This window comes from Cnephaeus nilssonii (genome assembly GCF_951640355.1).
Source record: "Cnephaeus nilssonii genome assembly, chromosome: 3".
Classification (NCBI taxonomy): Eukaryota; Metazoa; Chordata; class Mammalia; order Chiroptera; family Vespertilionidae; genus Cnephaeus; species Cnephaeus nilssonii.
Window position 1 is genome coordinate 95,978,900 of NC_137074.1, and position 21,769 is coordinate 96,000,668.

General features: G+C 40.0%; 1 protein-coding gene across 1 annotated transcript in view; it reads left to right on the top strand.

Annotated features, from left to right (window-relative positions):
* ROBO1 (roundabout guidance receptor 1) overlaps positions 1–21,769 on the top strand; it is a 1,264,035-nt gene that overhangs the window by 801,611 nt on the left and 440,655 nt on the right. The gene's annotated exons all lie outside the window — the stretch shown is intronic.

Consider the following 21,769-nt stretch of genomic DNA (forward strand, 5'->3'; position numbering starts at 1 on the left):
ATGGGAAGTTTTTATTTATCATTTACCAGCCAGCAGAGGGCAACAGAGCATTGTATACTAAACACCCTCAGCCAATTGAAACATTTTATAGAGAAGGCATTTTCCTTCATAGACAAAGATACAAATAAAATATAAAGAGACCTTCTATCAACTTCACTTTAACCAAAATATGGATGTGTATGTGTTTCTTAAGCTTTTATTATGTTTTTGATGATTTGCTGTAACTATTGTGAATTTACAATCCAAAATTATTCCAAGGAACATGCATAAACTAAGAAATATCCTAATGGAAATGTTATCCAGTCTTTGAAGGGAATTCAAACACTACAAATAACCAATAGTTGTGAAAAGTTTTTATCAAAAGATTCTTTTACCTATTGCATAGTGGCAGGTAGAAAATGAATCACCTTTGAGCTAGCAGAATGCTTCTATCTTATTTATCATTTTTAAATAAATGGTTTCCTAGTACTTATACTAAGCTTCATGTTTTAAGCTCAGTTTATTATAATATTATACTACATATTTTTAAAAAATAATTTTATGTTAGAGTAATGAAATCTACTCAAAGATTGTGAGGATTATTCATATAACATGCAATGTGAAGAATAGCTTGATAAAAAATCAAATTGAAACACAAAGTACTATTTCCCTCAAGGTTAAATTTATTCAAAAGTTTGTTTTTTTGGGGGGAGGGGTACTCCTTATTATGTATTAGAAAGTTAATTTATTCAATACATATCCCTAACATAAGGCCAGAGAATGTATTTCTGGACCTCCCAGCTATCATATTTAATCTTCACAAGAATAAAGTCCCTCAAAAAGTTAGACTAGAGGTTCTCCATCTTGGTACTATTGGTATATATTAACCAGATTATTTTTCATTGGGCTGGCTGCCTGTATAATGTGAGATGTTTAGCAGTGTCCCTTGCCTTCATACCCTAGATGCAGTAGCACCTTCTCCCTTCCTCTCCCAAGGTGTGACAACCACAGATGATGCTGGACATTGCCCAATATTCTCTGGGTCAGGGAAGAGAATGAAATGACCCCAACTGAGAACTCTGAAACTGAGCAAACCTTCAAGCAATTGCCCATTTTTCCTTTAGGAATGTGATAATTAGATTAAATGCAAAAGGCAAGAATGTCCAGATATCTGCATACAGACTTTCTTTTTATTCCTCTTCCTAGTCTAGCTAAGTATTACTCAAAATTTAGTATACTATACAGAATTATAAGCACACAATCATGTTCAATGTACTTTGATAAGAGCTAAAATGAGCATAGGTGAACAAGTCAAAAGTCATTACCACCACTGGAAAGTTTATAAGACTTACAGAAGAGGCAGGCTTAAAAGATATATTTTCACAGCACTTATTTGTTACCAGTGCTATGCAGAAATAGTAGAAATTTCTCTGAGAACATTTCACAGATACACTTGACCTATTGGGAAGGGTGGGAAATGGCAGGTATGGGAAGATTTTTCTGAGAGACTTTCATCTCATACTAAAAGGATGAATAGGAGTTACCCAGAGGAAGTCTGGGCTCTAAGGCAAATTCTTCAGTCTGTGTTCTTGTCCCTTAATAACATAGTTTACACCTGGAAATGCATTTAATGATGTCCTAGAATGTATAAACATGTTTAAGAAACATCTCTATATTCATGATCACCTTTTAAAGTATTTCTTATATGATTCTGAAAGATTAAAGTGACCAGATCAGAAAAACCTATTGTAGTAGATAATCTGATTCATTAATTAGAAACATCTCTATATTCATGATCACCTTTTAAAGTATTTCTTATATAATTCTGAAACATTAAAGTGACCAGATCAGAAAAACCTATTGTAGTGGATAATCAGGTTCATTAATTAGACATATTTGTCAAGTGTTCTATACATTTCTATATGAACTGAATGAAGTTAACAAAAATTCATAATAATTTAAACAGATGCATTATCCAGATAAAAATATAACGTTTAAAAGTGATAAAATTATTATCCTTAAGAAATGATATTACATTGTCAATCTCTAAAGCACCCTTTCTTTAAATTTTCTAACTTTATTGTTCATATTTCTCCAGAAAACTAATTTTAATTTAATTTTTTCAAACTCCTATTGCACAATAAGCCACATGTAAAATTTAGAGGAAGGTAAAAATATAGGTGATGTTAGCCGAAATATTATTTGGATAAACCAGGATATATATCTAGGTTGATTTCTATTTAGACTAGTGTATTTAGGTGTGGTCACATTATATTCACTGCCAATAATTATGATAATCAAACTGTGAACATTATATACCCTCAACTGAAAAGAGCAATCAGTAAAATAATGAATTGTGTTTGAGATTATACTTTTTCCCACAGGTATTTGTTTAGGAAAAGCCTTATATCCTGATTTATTGCCCTTCCTAGAAGAGTTTACTGGTGTGAACTACAAGACTTATGAAATTCTAGCATACTTGTGAAATACAAACATTTTTATTTATTAATAAGTTGTAATGAAAACAACCCCCCCCCGACCCCCCTGCTTGAATAAGCAAATGATAAACCCATTGGGGAAAAAGTGAAAATTTCAGGTGTTAAAAATTGTCTAATAGTTCTTCATTGTTGTCTATGATTTTTAACTTTTCTATATGTTGGTTCTAAGATTGAACAAACAATCTGCATGGCAACTCCAAACAGTCGAGTAACTTAAATCATGGGATATTGTATTGCTTCAATAATATATCTGGGATTAAAATGAAATTTACTGACAATCTAATTGGCAAGACAGCATACTAATGAGATTTTTAAAACATCAGATTCTATGCACCTTAGTGGCAACTGGAAATAATTTAAATATGTAGCAATCAGAGATACATATATTTTAGTACAATCATGTTATAAAATAATTTTTCTGTCTTTTAATGATGGTGTTGAAAAAGATTTTATGACATGGAAAATTTTATAACATATTATTGAGTGAATATGTAGGTCACACTGCAGTTTTTAGAGTATCTATATATATAAAAGGCTAATATGCTAATTGTCTGACCATTTGACTGGTAGCTATGACACACACTGACCACCAGGTGGCAGATGCTCAATGCAAAGACATTGAAACATGGAACAGGCTGATGAATCTCAGAGGGAAGAGGGGAAGGGGGAGAGCGGGAAGATATTAACCAAAGATCTTATATGCATACTAGAGTTCTGGTGCACGGATTCATGCACCAGTGGGGTCCCTCAGCCTGGCCTGCACCCTCTTGCAATCTGGGACCCTCAGGGGATGTCAGAGAGCTGGTTTTTGGCCCAATCCCTGCAGACCACCACAAGATGGCCACCACAAGATGGCCACACACACAGCGGAGGCAGGGCCTGGCGGCTGCTCCACACAGTGAGACCTGGGGGTCCTGCAGCTCCGCACAGCATGGAGGAGGCGGGTCCTGGCGGAGAAGGCGGGTCGCAGCAGGGGAGGGCAGTTGGGGGTGATCAGGCCAGCAGGGGAGCAGTTAGGCATCAATCTGGCCGGCCGGGGAGCAGTTAGGGGCAATCAGGTAGGCAGGCAGGTGAGTGGTTAGGAGCCAGCGGTCCCGGGCCTAAACCAGCAGTTGGACATCCACCAAGGGGTCCCAGATTGGAGAGGGTACAGGCCAGGCAGAGGAACACCCCCCCATGCATGAATTTCGTGCACTGGGCCACTAGATATAAATAAAAGGTAATGTTTAGAAATATTTGAATAAATAGAATAATTGTTACGATGTTTTTGTTGATAAGGTTGTTTTACTGGTTTCAGCAAACATTTGGTTTGTTTCAAAGATACTCACATGATATATAAATGCAACAAGATATGTACTGTACCAGTGAAATACTACCTTCTAGGTGTAATAAAGCAGCTTTAGATAGGAAATTGAGAAGATGAGATTAGATCAAATCAACAAAGACTTTTAGTTAGAATAATGGAATTGGATGATTTCTTTTGGAATGTGGCCAGGATACTAAAGAGGAGGTGATTAAACTCTTGGGAAAATATATAATTATCCTTGTTAAGACAGTAGGTTAACATGTCGTGTCCATTTTCAACAGCAGTTTGTTTCTCAGTGACAGTTGTAGGATATGGATTCAGTATTTATCCACAAGAATGAGCACTTCATATTTAGAATCCTGGTCCTCAGTCACACCAGGAAGTTACAAAATCCCAAAGCCCCAAGTTAGCTCTTCAAATGCTGAAGTTTATAAAATAAATAACATAAAACTTTCAATATGATATATATTACTATAATTTAACAAATCTTTATTATTAATGTTATTATTCTTATCATTTATGATAAAGTTGGATACTCTTTTACTAAAGTTAGTAAAACAGTAAATATTTAGGCCCACTTTTTATTTACCGACCCAGAAAACAACCTTGAAATAGGAAATTCTAATAGAATTTCAAGATGCTTTTCAAATCAACATAATACTTCTTTTGGAACCAATTAAAATAACTGTCATAACCTGGGTAAAATACTATTCGGAATAGCATTTTACAAAGCAGCAGGTGGGACTAAACATAATAAATGTACAAAATGAGAACATAAACACCAACATATATACCTCACTCCTGCAAATATTTCTTGAAAGGCTTTTTAAAAAAGTAGTTAAAAACCAAGAACATTAAACAGTTTTATAAAACACATCTGCAGTATTCTGTATATATAAAAGCCAAGCAACCAGAACAACAAGTTGCTATGACATGCACTGCGGCCAGCCAACCAGCCCAATTGGGGGTCCAGCCAGCAGGCCAACCTCCCGTGGACCCCACCCATGCACGAATTCAGGCACCGGGCCTCTAGTTAAACATAATGTAAATTACAAAATTGTTTGTGTTTAAATTGTAAGCCTATAGAGTATGTCATTCACTGTGTAGCTGTTAACCATGACCTCAATTTAACAGACTCTTAATTTATGATTAGAATAGTATATACTTGGTTTCAGATATATCTAAAGGTAAACCAAAAGACAGAAAAATTTTATAGTAGGATATAAATATGCATATGTATATTTATGTTTTCCGATATACTTTGAATATCTGAACAAACGTGTATTATATACTTGTCTATGCCTTCTTATCAGAATTAAGAGAAACATAAAACCCCTTTGAATATTTTGGACATAAATTCCATATGGAAGAAGAACTACAGATGCATATACTTCAGTCATTTTCTTATATTTATCCTGGAAAATGAAAGTAGATCTTTAAACAAACAAAATAAAACTTGTACATCAATAGTTTTCTCTAGTTGGAACCGAATCTGTAAAAATGACATTCTTTATTTTTTTTTTAATTTTTTTAAATCTTTATTGTTGAAAGTATTACATAGGTACCCCCCTTTCCCCCATTAGCCTCTTAGAATGGCATTACTTTAATCATCAACTCTAATTTGCACCTGGCAGCCTGGTGTAGGAGTAAGATCCAGGCAGCCAACTTTTAAATTAGTGTTCAGCCTTATATTAGCTGAATGTCCTCCATACCTTTATGCATAAAATGGAATAAAAACAGTAGCTGGTCCAATAACGTGTTTCTGAGGATTTAAATGAGTTAGAATATATAAAATACTTGGAGCAATGTACCTCTATCACCTAAGGCTATGTGAATGTTGGCTGTTATTATTTTTATTCAAATAAGAACTGGAGGTAAAAAAAAACCACCAAAAACATGATTCCAATATTACTGAAATTAAGTTAGAAATATGTAAAACTCACTACATAACCCTATATAATAAAGAGCTAATATGCTAATTAGACCGATCAGCAGAATGTCTGTCCAGACGACCTTCCGGACGACCTTCTGGATGAAGGCTGGGCTGCGAGGGCTGAGCCCCTTGCATGAATTTCATGCATCGGGCCTCTAGTATAGTCATAATATAATATGTGTTATACTGTAACATATCTAATGATTAAAGTTTTTTTTAAATATAGATAAACTTGACCAAGAATCACTGATTAACCTGCTCTGACAGAAAGAAATCTCTAAGTGATTTAGAGGACTGGCTTCTAGTTTTGAGTATAGCTCTAACAAAAGGCATGTCCTGGGGAGAGTCAGTGTCTTTAGGTGTCAGGTTTCTCATGTATGAAAAGTCAATCTTGAATATGAAAATCGCTTCTAATATGAACTGTATATACTTTTTTTATATAAATGAAAGAGGAAGGGAGAGGGAGAGAGAGATAGAAACAGCAATGATGAGAAAGGATCATCGATTGGCTGCCTCCTACACTCCCTCCACTGGGGATGGAGCCTGCAACTCGGGCGCGTGCCCTGACTGGGAGTCAAACTGTGACATCCTGGTTCATAGGTTGACACTCAACCACCGAGCCATGCTGGCTGGATTGAATTGTATGTACTCTTAACGTAGGTTCCAACCGCTTTGCTCCCGAATAACCTGACCCAAATAAGCATGTGCTCATTTAGTGAGAAATTTGGCTTTCAAGTTATTGAAGTCTATGTGTGACAATGACTATTAGTTCTCTGTTAGTTGAAGTGGATACAATGATTGAACTATATATTACAGAAAATATACTTTAGAACTATAGAAATAGGTTTATTAAAGAAGCATTTTCCCCAAAAGGTATTTTAATAGACAACGAAGTGACTCATTTATTCATTAATCCACTCATTCATTCAACAAGCACTGGAATGCCTACCCCGTACCAGACACTGTCTTTGGATGCTGTGAATACAAGAGAGAATAAAATAGTCAAGAATCCCTGACTTATGTAACATTCTAAAAGAGAGGGGGCAGTCAATAATAATAAATAAGAAAATATTAGGTGGGAATATGTGCTTTGGAGAAAAAAAAAACCGGAAACATAACGCATGAAAGGAATGTGGGAAGTATTGTGTAAGGATGCAATTTTTAAGTGGGTGGTCAGAAAAAAACCTCTGTGAGGTTTGATTTTATTAAAACGTGAAAGAGGAAAGTAAATAGGTTTGCAAATTTATGGGGGTAAGTATTCCAGCCTAAGAAAGTGCAAAATCTCTGAGGCTACCTGATAACATTCTGGCAATAGCATACAGATGGTTGTGGTGAAGCAAGGTGAGTAAAGGCAGGTAACGGAAGAGGAGATGCTGTTGGAAAGGATGGGAGACCAGCTCTTGTGAGGCCTTGCAGACTTCTGGAAACAGTGGTTCTTACTCTAAGTAAGATGGGACTCTTGGAGGGTTTTGAGCAGAGGATCTCTCTGGCTATTCTAGGAAGAAAAGCCTACACGTGTAGTTACTTCACTTTACATTCTTTCTTAGTTAGGAATGCTTCATTGATTATTTCAAGACAAATACATTTTCTCCCAAGTAAGAACCGTATGAAGTTTATTCAAGGGAAGCTGAGGATCTTAATCTCCAGGTGTGAATGAGTGGAGAGACTAGCAGTAGCATGGCATAAAATGAGCGATGTTTACTAAAGAGTCAGGCTTCTCAAAATAATCTTCCCCTGGGGACTCGCAATGCTCAGATGCCTATATGGTCTTTGGGAATTCTTAACTGTGTTGAATCCAGTGTCTCCCAAGCCTGTCCTACCATGGAACTTTTCCCCCATATGCTTGGATTCCAAACAATCTGGGGTCAAATATAAGATCCATGGCTCCTGGACATCTAAAGTGAGTTACAATTTGCTCTCTCAACCTCATCTCTAAATTAGGAAAACAGCACCTCACATGATCATGGTGAGAATCATGTTTGTGAAGGGTCCAAGATAGTGCCTTCAACCGTCCTACTTCCTGGTGCCCTTTTATTTATCTTCAAAAGCTCTGCTAAAATTTTAGAGGTGTAAATTTTAGAGAAACCCCTGTCACTAATGCTCTGCCAGAAAGACTTTGCAATATAGCAGCTAGTTTTAGAACATTGACAATCTCCTCCAGACACTGAGATGCTAAAAGGCAACCACGGTCACAGTAATTCACAGAAAGCTTGAGTATATCATAATTTGTATATTTTAGTGATCATTAGAGACGGTTAGGCAGAATGGAACACATGATTAAGTGAGGCCAATGGGGTTTTCTCATCCTTTCCTGTATTAAAGACATGGACTCGCCCTAGCCGGTCTGGCTCAGTGGCTAGAGTGTTGGCCTGAGGACTGAAGGGTCCCGGGTTCGATTCTGGCCAAGGGCACATGCCCTGGTTGCAGGCTCAGTCCCCAGTGTGGGGTATGCAGGAGGCAGCCAATCAATGATTCTCTCATCATTTATGTTTCTATCTCTCTCCTTCTCCCTTCCTCTCTGAAATCAATAAAAATATATATTTTTAAAAATGGACTCAGCCCTGGCCAGGTGCTCAGTTGGTAAGAGTGTCATCCCGATACGATAAGGTTGTGAGTTCCATCGAGTGGTCAGGGCACATACAAGAATCAATCAATGAACGCATAAATAACTGGAACAACAAATCAATCTCTCTCTCCCTTCTTCTCTCTCTCAAATCAATTGGGGGAAAACAACAACAACACGGGCTCACGTGACGATGCCTGAGTCTTTACTTTAGTGAGAAAAGACAACCCACGAAATCTCCTTTCTGTGGTTCCTGGCATGGGGCACATCATTCCCTATTCTAAAAGGCAGAGAAGGAAACAAACAAAAGTAATGCTGTTAAAATGTAATGCCTGGCTAATGTGGTTCAATGTTTGAACATCCACCCACAAAACAGGAGGTCACAGTTTGATTCCTGATCAGGGCACATGCCCAGGTTGCAGGCTCAACCCCCAGGGTGGGGTGTGCAGGAGACAGCCCATCAGTGATTCTCTCTGTCATCATTATGTTTCTATCTCTTTCTCCCTCTCTGAATTCAATAAAGATATATTTAAAATTTTCAAAAATGGCCCTTTGTACATTTAAAAGAAAGCATCATCATAGTAAATTTTATTCACTTTCATGAATAGGAATAAAGTTACACATATTTTAAAATCCTACCTATCATTATTTTCTTTCATTTTTTTTACTGCTCTAACCCTAAATCATTTATTTCTTCCTTAACTCCTATTGCATGTAAAAATCTAGATCCTACTATATGTGATTTATTACATGTGTCTTGTTGCTGTCACGTATGGCATCTAGAATCAGTAATACTGTATTGTTTATTTGAATAAAAGTAAGTTTTTCCCCAGGAACTACCATAAGAGGTTTAGTGAGGAAAACTGAAAATTCTTAATTATCAGGAGTGGGTGTTTAAAGATATTAGTACAATATCAGCATGATATTACTACAATATCAGTATATCCCTTTACTATTTACTAAAGGGACAAGTCTTCTGAAAACACAATACATGCTCCAACAGATGTGACTTTATTTTCTTTTCATGAGGGTTACTTTAGGTTACTTTCTAAAATGAGTCTTTTCTTATATATCCAAACTTAGAAAATATTCAAATATTACATTATTCAAATGTTCATCCCAGTTCATTAACTTAGAAACCAAAAATTACACAGATTGTTCAGCAATTTTGTGTACAAATTGCTAAGCTAGCTGTTGTGCCGGGGAGCAGGGCAATGCATGTTGGAGAACGCAGCACAGCCTCTGTGTACCCTGTATCATGCTGCTTCTCAGCAGATCTCTGGCAACTTCCGGCATGCATCCCAGGCTCCCTGATTCTAGAGCTTCTTCCTAAGAGAGGAAGAAAGAGAAACGTTCTGGTTTGTAGTTTCCTTAGAAACTCCCTGCTCTTCCTGATCTGAGAAGTGCTATCTGGAATCCCTGCAGAGACCCTGGGAGTTTTGTTATTTCCCGAGTTCCTGTAAGTAACCTTATGAAAAATAAAATCAGATCAGACCCATCCAAGAGTTCCGACTGCTGCAGAATTTTGGCTGTCAGAGAAGCCCCTATTCATGGGACTACTCTGATGTGTTATTTTCAGGTTTCCTCAAAATTCTCAAAAAGACATTCAAGGGATCCTAAATTTCATTAGCTCCAAATGAGATCAGAATTCTCTAAATAGCCCTAGCTGGTTTGGCTCAGTGGAGAGAGCCTTAGCTTGTGGACTGAAGGGTCCCAGATTCCATTCTGGTCAAGGGCATATGGCCAGTTGCAGGCTCGATCCTCAGTAGGGGGGTGATTCTCTCTCATCATTGATGTTTCTATCTCTCTTTCCCTCTCCCTTCCTCTCTGAAATCAATAAAAAAATATTAAAAAAAATAGTAATTCTATAAATAGATCTTTAGAATCCATGATGACTTCTTCAGGCCAACTGATCAGGATAGGGTTTCTGAGTGCAAATTAAGATACCGTCTGCTCACCTTGCTCTTTGTCTTCTAACCAATCAGCCTGAATGAGTCAAAGTTCTTTTGCACTTGCCTGAATACCTGGCATGTGCAGGTGCCATATCATGTGTGCACACTCACACTTGCACATACACTCAGACACATTGAGCATTTCATGCATTCTCCCAGATAACTTACTGTTCAGTAGGAAAAATGGGAGAGTTGCTATGATTATCCATCTCCAGGAATGCACTGAGCTATCATTTAACCCAATGACACTTTGTTTTTACTTTGTCAGGTAGGTTCCACTTTGGAACTTGTGTAGCTTTTTTAAAATTTTATTTTATTTCATTTATTTCATTATTTATTTTTCTTTATTGATTAAGGTATTACATATGTATCCTTATCCCCCCATAGACCCCCCCCCCAGCTTGTGCCCTCACCCCCCTAGTTTTTGTGTCCATTGGTTATGCTTATATGCATGCTTATATACAAGTCCTTTGGTTGATCTCTCCCCCTTACCCCCACACTCCCCTTCCTTCCCCCTGAGGTTTGACAGTCTGATCAATGCTTCTCTGTCTCTGGATCTGTTTGTGTCCATCAGTTTATGTTGTTCATTATATTCCACAAATGAGTGAGGTCATGTGATATTTACCTTTCTCCAACTGACGTATTTCACTTAGCATAATGCTCTCCAGGTCCATCCATGCTGTTGCAAATGGTAGGAGTCCCTTCCTTTTTACAGCAGTGTACTATTCCATTGTGTGTGTAGCTTCTTAAAGTATGAGCTCTGATGTCCTGGTGAATGGTTTTCTGTTTGAATGTTGCCCCTATGGAGCCCTTGACTGTTTCTTGCACAGAGATAATGTTTATTAAGTTGTTGTTTGCATGGGTAAGAGCGTGAGTCAAAGGAAGTTCTCAGGTACATTGAGTTTCACTTACTATAGAGCTCTAATACCTTCTGAATACAAAGGTCTTCATATGCCACTTTTACAAAAGCACACTTTGGTGAGGCAGGGGAAGAAGAAAGGCTCCCCATATATGCATTGGCGTCCTTGAGAAATCTTAGCAAACTTTGGGAGACCAGGCGATAGACCTTTTTGGAGGGACAATGCAATAGGGATCCTTCCAGAGATTCTACTTTATATTTAAAAATATACTTCCTTGACTAAGCGAAAGTTGAAAATCTTTATTTTAAATGCACTCACATGATATGAGTATTTGAAGACATCTCCTCCCTCTCTCTCTCTCTCTCTCTCTCTCTCTCTCTCTCTCTCTCTCTCCATGCTTTAGCTTCTTTCTTTTCTATTACCAGGTAAGCTTATCTTAAAAGCACATCTTATCCCAACAAAAAAGATACCAGTCTAAGTTTCTCACTAAATACCCTTTTCCCAAAACCAAATAAATGTCCCTTCCTCTCTCTCTCTGAAATATAAAATATTTAAAAGAAAGTTCTCATTGTAATAGAGTGCCCATTTATGATCTAGATGTGTTCTAGATCAGTGATTTTCAACCTTTTTCATTTGATGGCACACATAAACTAATTACTAAAATTCTGTGGCACACCAAAAAAATAGATTTTTTGCCGATATGACAAAAATAGGTATCATGTTTATTAATCCACACCAGATTGCTATGGTTGTGTTGGCTGTTGCCATTTTTTTATTTGCCAATCTAAGGGGAAAGAGTCAGGTATTGCATGTTTTTAAAATGTTTTTCAGCATTTACTGCACATTCTTGTTTTTTTATTGCTGGATTTTGGCTGGAGTCTTTGATAACTTATCTCCAGCATGTTTACTGAATTTTCAGTCAGCTTTCTCAGGATTAAACTATCCTTCACTTTCAGAGATAGGTACTGTTAACCAGATATTTCTTTCTACAAAAATGCTGTTCCGATGGCAGTTGTTGTACCAGCAGCAACCAAAATGAGTGTATAATTTACTTTAAAAGATTATCTTTTGTTAGGCAATGCATGTGTTCACTTAAAAAAAATAGGAGAAGAGTAAATCCATCCCAGACTCTCTATCTGTCATGAATTTCTCCTCTCCAGACACAACCACTGTGAGCGGGCCTGGTGTACCCTGATAGGTACCCAATAATCATTTTGAAGCAATTGTGTATAACTTTGTAGATAATAATTTATTAAAAATAGTTCTAAATACCAATACCTATCCTTCATTGTACACTCACTATATTTCAGGTGTTTTACATACAGTGTCTTATTGAATAGCAAGAAAGAAAAATGAATGAATGCAAGAATGCTCATCAAATGTGTTAGGTTTGTTTTGCTTTGGGTGTGATTTGTTCATATTTTGCTAATATTTCAAGAGTCCCTATTTCTCAGAAGAGAAAGCAGAAATTTGGTGTGATAACGGGACTAATAGCTGGGAGGTTGGGATTTCAGGGTGGGTATATGGGGTGTCAAAGCCCACTCCCTTTGGTTTTAAAATGCTGAATTGCTTCTCTTATAATAACAAACTCTGGGGTAGCCAAGGATGCTTTTGCATTTGTTCCTCTTCCTTAATTGATTTGCCCTTGTTAACATTCTAGTGTTATTATTTTACTAATCACCTGAGGATTTTATTTTATTTTAGAGAGAAAGAGAGAAAAGGAGAGAGAGAAACATCAATGTGAGAGAGAAACATCCATCAGTATGTGCCCTGAGTGTCCCAACTTGGGCTGGAACCCACAACCTAGGTCCTGACAGGAATCCAACCAGCAACCTGTTGGTGTATGGGGTGCGGAGCCGCCCAGCCAGGGCCCCGTGGTGAACATTCTAATACCTGTGCAGAGTCACTGACGTTGAAGGAGAGGCTCTCCAGTGAGACACAAGGAAAAGACCCCCTAGCCCACCCTGCGCCTTGGGATTGGACCTCACCAGCTACAGCTTCCCTGGCCGGGAAGCTCAGTTGGTTACAGCATCCTCCAGATAGGCCGAGGTTGAGGCTTCCGTCCCCGCTGGGCACATACAGGAATCAACCAATTAATGCATATATAAGTGGGCAGCAAATTGATATTCCTCTCCCCTCTCTCTCCCACTCTCTCCCTGAAATAAAAAATATTTTTTCAAAACGTGATCATTGTAATGGAGTGCCCACTTATGATCTAGGTGAGCGATTTTCAACCCTTTTCATGTTATGGCACACATAAGCTAATTACTAAATTCTGTGGCACATCAAAAAATATATATTTTTTTGCCGATATGGCAAAAATAGGTATCATTTTTATTCATTCACACCAGATGGATATTGTTGTGTTGCCTGTTGTCTTTTTTTTTTTTTACAATCTAAGGGGAAAAGTCAGGTATTGAATGTTTTAAAAATTCTTGAGGCACGCTAGTTGAAAATCGTTATTCTAGATCATCTCCTCTCCTAACGGCTCGTTGGCCTAAATGTGATTTATTGTAAATGGTAATGGGGGGAGGGTGAGGGGTAGAGTTTCTCCAACTCCTGGAGGCGGTAAGGAAGAGGTTAAGCTGGACCAGGAGGATTTTTGAAGTCTTCGGCTGGGAGGTTCCATTTGGAGAAAGGTGCAGGGGAGCTAGGGTTGGCGAGAGAAACAGGACAAGTTCCCGTTCGCTTGGATTTCTGATCCTGAGCGGTTTCCTTCTCACCTGAGGGCGCAGTCGGGCACCTCCGGTGTGTGGATGAAATATTAATGACCAGAACTTGCCAGACGGGCCGGCGTGAACCTGGGAAGTACGGCGCGGCCCCTTTAAGCATTCTGGAGTTGGGGAGGAGAGGGAGGAAACGGGGAGCCGCGAGGACGCCAGGGGAAACCCACTAGCGACTGAGCCAGAGCAGCGGCGGCGTGAGAGCAGAAACTTCAGACGCGGCTGATCCCGGCGGAGCTCCGCGGTGTCGCCGCGGCCTGCGCTCCCACCCGCAGCAGCATCCTCCTCGCCAGTCTCCGCCACCCCGGGGAGGTCCGGGGACTGCCTCTCTGCAACTTCCAGGTGCCAGGGTGCGGGCAGCCGCCCTCAGAAAGTTTGCACGCCGGCGTCCCAGCCCGGAGAGTTCGGGGTGCCTCGCGCGCGCGCGCCCCTGCGGGCGAGGGGCCGGGGCGATGGTGAGCGCCGCTCCGGGCCGGAGGCGCGAGGGAGGCGTGCGTGTGTCCGCGGACCTGCCGCTGTCCCCGGTGCCCCCCGTGTCACCCAAGTGATGGGAGCAAGGGCCCGCCCAGGCAGCCGCTGTCGCCGCACCGCCCCCTCGTTCGCTCCCGGCGCGCGGAGTCACCCAGGCACCCCCCTGGCGCCCCGAGCCCGTCTCCCCGAGCTGCCGCCGCGGTCTTGCCTGCCTTCGCCGGGAGTGGTCGGCTGTTGACTGGGCTCGCCGGCAGACGGAGGAGCACTTTCCGGCCTTCCCCGATTCATTCTCGCACCCCAACTTCGCTGCCGCCGCGCCCGCCCTCGCCGCGGCGCTGGGCGCACAGTGTGGGGGCGCACGCCGGGAGGCTCCGCCGGAGCGTGGAGGCAGGAAGCCGCACCGCCGCCGTGCTGCTTCGGCTCTTTGTTGTTCGCTTTGGTTGGTCCCTGGAAGTGGCCGAGCTTCCTCGGAAACCTCGGAGCCAGAGAAGGCAAACCTCGGGATTCTTCGTCTGCAAAGTGCTCTGCGCTAAGGACTAGCGTCCGGAAAGGTCGACAAGTCATTACCCTGCAAACTCCTGGCGGACGGACCCACGTTGCTTATATTAAGCCTTTGTGTATATCGTGTGTGTGGTGTGGCTTCCTAAGTTCGGGGACCCCGTTTCTACACCCTCCTCTTGGCATGAGACTGTATGCAGGATCCACCCGAGGACAATGATCGCGGAGCCTGCTCACTTTTACCTCTTTGGATTAATATGTCTCTGTTCAGGTAACCTCGCGTCTTCTTTCTCCATCCTGCATCCCTCTTGCACGCCCCTTCTCCACTTCTCAAATCAGACCCCGGACTGCATTTCGGCGACCTCTCCTTTCTAGGGCCAGAGGAGCTTGGTCCCTTGCAAGAGTTTCGGGCACAACGGTTTCTAGTTCGTACTTTGGGTCGTCCCTTTACCCCTATTTCCAACCCCCCCCCCCACTCCAACCCCCCCAAGCCTCATTGTAGACCTCGGCCTTTTGCCAAGTTCAGGGCACGCCCAGGTCACTTGGCAAACGCAGGTCTGAGCTCAAGGGTAGGAGGAGGCAGCCGTTGGCGGTGAGCTGGGGCCCCCAGGATGAGCCATAGTGAGTTTCATCCCTGGGCGCTTCCTTTGGGGAGCGAGGTGTGCGCCCTGGTAATCTTGTGGCTCATAGACCCGCCTGGATTCCTGAACCTGGTCCTCCAATTCGCCCCTCCTCCTCCGAGCACAAGGGGTTATTAGTAGTTGTTTTATGTAACTAAAGTCTGTAATTAAATTTGATTCTGTAGAAACTTCAGGAAATAACTCCTTCCTACGGTAGGATATAAACTAGCCACTCTGCCTGGCTGGGTTTAGAAGGAAACAGGCGGTTGCAAGTATCTGAAAGGGAACAGTTAATTGCCTGGGAATTTTCATTGGCAAAGGAAAACAGAAGGTTGAGTTTAGGATTTGGGGGATTAATTAAATATTACTGAAACTCCCCTGATGAAGTGTTGGAAGGATGCTGCAATGGGATCCTTCTGACATTGGAGTATACACTGTATCTACACTTACAAATGGTTTTTTTTTATACTCCCTAAGAAACTTTTACTGTGGGTGAACAGAGTCACGACTCAACTTTTCTTTCTTTCCTTTTGGTAGATTCTGGTTTCAATCAAGGATCTGATTTCAGGCCCTAACACACACACACACACACACACACACACACACACACACACACACTCTGCACCTCAGGGAATTTTGTATAGTGGAATACTGAGCTTCAAGTTGCATCAGGGCCTATAGGTTAAAGTCACTCAGTTTGCTAGATTATGAACTAGTTTTGAAAGTTTGGTTTGAGTTTTTTGTGGTCCATGGCTATGGTTTATATTTTGACCAAGGATTTTACTTAAGTTAATGAAATATGAGAAAGAAAAATGCACATCAGCTAAATAATAGCAAATAAACTCCTAAAATAATTTCAGCCCAGGAACATTTGCAACTAAACTAAATAAGAAGTTCATTAAAGTGAGGAAAACAGAATATTTTTTCCAGCCTCCGATATTCGATCTGTGTTACAGTGGATGGATCAATAGATTAAACCAAGTCTTGGGGCCACCTCTTCTTACTTCCAACTTCTTTCTGTAATGTAGCTTTTTGCTTTTTTTTTTCTTAGTTTGCAGATCTGAATGATTGAATAGTTCCCCACTCCCAAGACTGGCCATGCATGCAAATCAAAAACATTAAGATCTGATCTCTCTATTTGCCTCTCTTTGCTGTGTCTCCCTTAGTTTAATTTACAGCTTCAGATACCTTTGAGATTTTTGTTGATTCACCTTCTCAGTTAAAGTTTATTCACGTGTGTAAAGTGAAGTGTCAGTGTGATAAATGACTGGAGGGGCAGATTACTGAAGATAGGGGGATTAATGGTCATTAGTCACTGTTTGAGCTGAGTTTGTATATGTTGGGACATTTTATCATGGCTGTAGATTAAAGATAGAGTCACACTAATAGGGAGGGTATTTATTCCTGAAAGCTGGTTGCTTTCCTGTGCACATTCTGTCTTTACTTGGAACAATGTCTGGGGAGGGGGCTTACTGCCCTTTCAGATTTAATAATTTGATTAGTAGTTAGTTTAGTATCTGGGATTTGTAATGTAAATAGATGAGGCATTTGTCATCTTAGACCTGAACTGATTTCTGGCTTTGTTTTTCTGATTTACCTCCCCATTTAAGCCACTGATGATGTTTAATAAACCTAAGGTTTTTCCTGTAGGTGTGCTTATCTTCTTCTTTGGCCAGGTTGCAGGTCAGAGTGCATTTGTGAAGTGCTCTCTCGTGTTTAACCTGAAGCCCTTAATCATTCCTCTGGTGACTTACACTCATGCTGTGAATCTGAACTTGAGAGGCCAGTCAAATCATTGGGCTGCTGGGGTGATTTCGTGGCAGTGTGCTGTTCGAAAGCCACGCTATTGATTTGAATAAAACTTCCCAGAACTCAGAGAAGTAGATTTGGGCATGCTCAAGACACCTGGCCAGGGAATGAATGAACTTCTTGAAAGATTGTGTTTCAGGTATTGCCTCGAGCATAAGATCACAGTCTACCACTTGTTAATGGAGTGTATTTAAGAGAAATGTGGTGAGCTTAAATAAATCAAAGCGCACTGGGGGTAAGGGACCTTCAACAAGATTTAACCTGTAAAAGCATCTATTGGTTGTCAGGTCTTTTTTCTTTCTTTTTATCATGGATGCCAACTTAACAAAGTCCTATAGTTTTCTTCAAACAGATGATAAACTTCATTTTAATGTGTTGATGGCGTACTTAACATCCAATTCTATGTTTCAGAGTCTGTGTTTGCTTTGTGGTGCCTTTCCTTTATTAACCAAATACTATACTATATAACTTTTTACTCTAGGAAACTAAAATTTTGGAGAAAAATAGGTATTTCTTTAAAAATTCATTTTTAAGGTGATTTTTTTTAGTGAGTTTGGATATCTGAGTTCTTCTCTGTGGATAGCTAGACCTCTGGTGAAGGGAGCAGTGTGGGAAGCACTAAAAAAGAACCCTGTGATCTCTCCGGAAGTGGTTCCTTCCTAGACTTCCTCTCCTCAACTCCAGTTGCTCAAACTTGCTTTTAAGTGAAAAAGTGATTGAATTTCAATTCAAATTTAAAGCGAGAACGGACTTTCAAATAAAGTGGGAGTTCATTTGTGCTATCTTTTTTTCCTTCTTTCTTTTTCTTTTAGAGGGTGGGTCTTCTTTGTTTTTTGAAGAGGGACGTTTTTTTAGAAAAGAGTTGCACTATAGGAGCCACTTATCTGGGTCATTTATCTCTTTTACTTCCCTCTTCCTTCTTTTCTCCCTCCTTCCTCTCTCTCCCTCTCTGGCAAGATTTTTTGGTAATTCTAATAATTTCTTATTATTATCTTTATAAACTTTCTGGCTTTTAAATATACTTACCTGAATACTATGGCAGCTCTGAAAATGTTCTTACATCTTGATAGTAGGTCCTCTAACACATGGCAGTTGTTTGCTTGTTTATATATTTTACATTGAGTAGATATCTATCATGAAAAATACTGGGCAACAGGAATAAGATTGGGAGGAAACAGAATGACAGTTTACCAGTGGAGATCATAAATAGTTGAGTCTTCACTTGTCATCTTCTGTGTTAACAATTTCCAGCCCCTTGAAAAAAATGTTTACTTCTTAAAATAAAAGTATAACTTCCTTGCAAGCTTGATTTCTTATATGAAAAATAAGGAAATAAAAATTGTTATTCAATTAAAAATTAGGCCTAAGGTCATCTTCAGAATAAATTAAGAAATTTGGTAGTAAGAAAGGCTGGGGGGGGGGGGGGGATGGGGGAAGAGGAGAGTCAAACCAGAAATAGAACCAGAATTTAGCTAGTTTAAAAATATAGGAAGAGGTGGAGTGGAAGTAGAGCAGCCAAAATCTAAGTGTACCCTCTGACCACACACAGCTTGAAAAACATCTCTGAAAAATAGATTTCTGAAAATTTGATGTCAGCCTATATACTCTGTACTTAACAACTATATAAAGTAGACATTTTGCATTTTTTAAAACAATACATTTTGAAATGTTTAAATCTTTAATGAATTCATAAACTAGTTTTTTAGAGCTACATTTAATAAGACTTTAGAATATTGACTACCTCAATATATAGAGTAAAAACTAAGTAGTTATCTTTTATCTTCTATATCATAACATCTTTGCTTAGAACAGACTAATCAAAGTAAAAGAAGGAAATTAAAAATGAGATTGCTTTTGATCTCTGGGGTCCTATAAGATACTTTATGACAATAACTCCTACTATTGCTATGAAGGTATGATTATAATTTACTAGAGGCCCAGTGCACAAAATTCATGTACTCGCGGGGGGTGGGGGGGTGGGGGGATCGCTCAGCCCGGCCTGCACCCTCTTGCAGCCCGGGAGCCCTCGGGGGATGTCTGACTGACAAGGAGGTGGGAGAGGCTCCCACCACCGCCACTGCGCTCGCCAGCCGTGAGCCTGGCTTCTGGCTGAGCAGCACTCCCCCTGTGGGAATGCACTGACCACCAGGGGGCAGCTCCTGTGTTGAGCGTCTGCCCCTGATAGTCAATGCACATCATAGCAACCGGTCATTCTGCCGTTCAGACAATTTGCATATTAGCCTTTTATTATATAGGATTGAACATTCACTACTATCTTAATGTTTGTAAGAATCCTATGGCATAGGTGCTGTTATTAGTAAAATATTACCCTACCCTCATTTTATGGTTATGGAAAGTACATCATGGAGCGTTAGGAGATGTGGAGGAGCATGGATCTGCATGAAGTTGATTCTAAAATTCTTAACTACCATGCACTTTGTAGTTAAAAAGGAGAGATGAAGAATTTAAATCAGAAACCTTGTGGTTCAATCATTTTTTATTTTAAAACTTGTCCCCAAAAATCCACCTAAATAAGACGTGGTTTGAGCACTTAAAATTTTGAAAGGAAAGCATTCCTCTTCCTATCATAAAGTAACTGGTCTGTAAAACTTTAGATCACTGGGCAAGACAATGAATTCATTACACCCAGCCTACTCATGTTCAGCCGTTATCGAATCTGCATTTTCTGGCATGCTTTTTAAAGCAGTGATTGAACAGAAGTCAAAACAGTGATGCAGATGCGCAGAAATTCCAAGTTGTACTTTGGAAAATGAATTCCATTCTCGTGCACACTTGAGGAAAGATTTTTCTCTAAGACCCAAGGCAAATAACTGGTACTCATCAGGGAGAGACCATCATTTCCCCTGGGGTTGGCTATGGGCTGGCGGTCATTTAGTAGTAGATGAGCCTTCTGCTTGACTGCTGTTCACAGATGACTCTCTTCATGGTTACTGATCATGGAAGGGTTGAGTGTTAATACCTGGTTGATCAGCTGGTTGGAAACTGCTTAGGCATAGCCAATAAAGTTGCCATCCTGTGGAGATCAAAAGGGCAGCTCCTTTCTTTACAATTCTGGATTAGCATGATTTCCTATTCTCCTTCTCCCACCACCTTCAGCCCTTTCCTCAGTGTTGCTGCTGAAGAGGAGGAAAAAAGATTATCTGTAGTGTACAGGGAGAGAGCTTTGATCTCCACTTCTTTGCCTTTTTCCTCTTGCTCTCTTTAACCATCCAAAGGCTATTTCTCACACTGGAAGGTGTCATGTTGCTTGCTTCATGGGAGAGCTGTCTCATTTTCCTTCAGCCAAAACAGGCTGCTACAAATCCCCTCTCTTCTGTGATTTTACTTGGCTTCCAAACATCTTATGACAATGTTGTTCCACATATAAAACAATATTTTGAGCTGCATGACTGTGCGTATCTTTCTGACTACATTGCAGGGAAGAAATGCCTTTGTGGTATTCACAGCTGTCCATGGCTTAGGGCCAGAAAAATAATATCTGTTCATTTTATTTAATTAGTTTGTTTGATTGTATAGCAGGGAGAGTGTTTAGTAGGTAAACAATTGGAGAAATGTTTTTGTATCTAAAACATTTGTTGCTAAATCATCTATAGAATTATTGCTTGTCACCCAGTTTCACACTTAAATGAAGCATTAAAAACACCATCAATGGATACAAGCAAATGCCAACAGAACAGTGTAGTTCTGCGTTAAGTGGGGATATTTTCCCTTTGTGTCAGGTGATTGATTTGGATGTAGGGAATAGTAGGCTTCCATTCCTAATAATGCAGTGTATTCTGGTGCTCTATTTTTTTAGGTTGTATTATTCTTTATCGGAAAACCTATTTTTTTTTTAAATTTTCTTTACATATTGATTTCAGAGAGGAAGGGAGAGGGAGAGAAAGACAGAAACATCAATGATGAGAGAGAATCATTGATTGGCTGCGTTGTGTACGCCCCACACTGGGGATCGAGCCCACAACCCAGGCACGTGACCTTGACCGGAATCGAACCCAGGATCCTTCAGTCCTCAAGTTGACGCTTTATCCACTGAGCCAAACCCGCTAGCACCCGGAAAACCTATTTTTAAAGCACCTCCAACTGTAGCAGCTCATGGTTACACCTTCTGAAATGTTCTTGATTCAATTTCAGAAAGTACCAAGTTCAAAGTATGGGTCACCTATACCTGTGTTCAGCTCCTCTATACATGACCTGGGACCAGGGACAGCTTGTCCATAGTCAGCCACGGAAGGAGCATGTAGTCCCCGGAATTTGCCCCTAAAATTATTTGCAAGAAGTTCTGCTTGAGAATAGAGACCCACTTTGTATCCCCACTGTTCTGTAGATTCTTCTTTTAATGTAAGAACAGTAAGTAGTATATTAGGGATAATAAAATTGTTATAATGGACCATTTAGTACTTTAAAAATCATTTCAGGTGTATGTTTTCTCTCAATTTAACTTAAAATCTCAATGAGCATTACAAGTGTTTATATGACCATAAAATCTTTCTTAGCATGATATATATGGTCATAATTTATGCACCATTATGAAAACGA